The following is a 1,950-nucleotide window of genomic DNA, read 5'->3' on the forward strand; positions in this document are numbered from 1 at the left end:
CAATTGAGCAGTTGCTTTGATTCATCTTTTCCTTATTGTGAAAAATGGGAAAATAGTAACAATTCATAATATCAAGTGAATTACAATGCATTTTATTATCCCAGTAAGCAATGTACGTGCAGTTCTTATCCATCCTGCCTTAGGTATAGAAATTATGAATCTATTTGTAAATACCTGTCTGGTGGCTTGGTTTTTTTTTTCTTTTTCTTCCTTTCTTTCTTTCTTTCTTTCTTTCTTTCTTTCTTGTTTTTTTCCTTCTCCCTTCCTTTTTTCTTCATTTTAAGGTTGGTGTGAATAGAGGATGAGAACTGATGTCTGTGAGTTAAGCATCAGTTTTACTGGGCTAACTCAGCAAATGCTTGTTGCACAGTTGTTAACCATGGGGCTCTGTGAAAGTATACCTGACAAAGAGTGGTGAGTTAAAAATTTAACACGTGCAAGCTTCTTGATGGTAACAAGCTTATTTGCAAGCAGCCTAGGAAACAATACTGGAAAAGTGTCGTTCAATGGAATGCACTTAATCTGAAACGTGAAGGGCAAAAAAAAAAAAGCCAAGCTTCAGTATTGGAAACCAGGCTGAGTTAGAAATCACTGAATGTGAGTGTGTTTGATTTGTGATCCTTGAGACATCCTTAGAACTCTGTGATTCTGTTTGTATTAAAAGTTGAATGGGTTTTTAAATATTTCAGCCTCTTCTGTTCATGTGCTGGAACCTCCGGTAACGTTGATTCACAGTAGTTGAGCATTTAAATAGGAGAAAACTCTCCCAGACATTGTCTTCCTTTAATGTCAAAGAGAAGGTGGTTGCCTTGTGGTACTTTCATTTGGCATTGGAAGCTGTCTTGCGTAAGTTCTGCAGGAAATCTCTCTTCCCACTCAACCAAGTTTGCAGGGTGGAGGAGAAACTCAGTTGTTGTATTTCAGTCATGATTAACAGCATCTTAACTTGTTCTTCCGTAACTCTTTTTTTCTCCACTAGAGCTTGAACTGTGAGATTACTGAAGTGTTCACTGAGTTAGGTGGAGAGGAAACTTAGACTTCTGAAGAGTTTGTTCACGTGTGGGTAATTTCAGAATAACTCCCAAGCACGAATCATGTCAGTCAGGAATAAGAGTTGAATGAGTTGAATGTTAAGAGTAATTGTTGCAGTTCACACTGTTGTTATTTTTTTTCTTAGAATAACATGAATATGTAGGTAAATCATTGAGCAGCTCTCCTGTTTTAAAGATCAGCCACAACATAGACTACACTAAGAAAAGCAGCCTCTAGCTCTAATTGTCCTTCCTGTTGCAGAGTTCAATCTAAGCTGCTGTGTAAAGTCCTGCACTTGCATACATTGCGTATGTGTTGTCTCAGATTTTAAGAGTTAGGAAAACAAATTCCACGGGAAGTGAAATTAAACTATACTGAGGTATCTTTGACTAGAATTTCACCTACTTGTGCATCAGCCCAAGCCATAGGTGACTTTTTTTTTTATTTGAATTGCAGCCTATTGGATCTTGTTGCCCAACCTTAGTCAGCCCTGCCTGTTCTGGAAGTATTCTGCTTGCTGACAGAGTATATAGATGACATTTAAGACCTAAAGTACGTACTGCTTTTTTGGGTCTTATCATGTGGAAACCTATTGGCAAGTTCTGCTGTACCTGTCCAAATGTTTGGCTTCATGAATAGAAGCAAATGACTACAACTAACTTTCAGTTTTTTTCCTTAGAATGTACTTATTTTTTTTTTTAAGCATAGAGAAGTTAGGAAGATGTAAATGCAGTAAGTGAACTGGTTTTGCCCTATTTCTGATGTATTCTGCTGTTACGATTGGTGCATTTGACATTTCTGTAAAACTGCAAATGATGTAGGCTTTAAAATTGCAAGCAGGAGGAATAAATTTTCTTCTAAGTGAGTGAGTTTGTAGTTAACAGGTGCTCACCTGTTTTGACACTCCTCAGTAGTGTC

The sequence above is a fragment of the Numida meleagris genome, chromosome 9 (genome assembly GCF_002078875.1).
Source record: "Numida meleagris isolate 19003 breed g44 Domestic line chromosome 9, NumMel1.0, whole genome shotgun sequence".
In the NCBI taxonomy this organism is placed as follows: Eukaryota; Metazoa; Chordata; class Aves; order Galliformes; family Numididae; genus Numida; species Numida meleagris.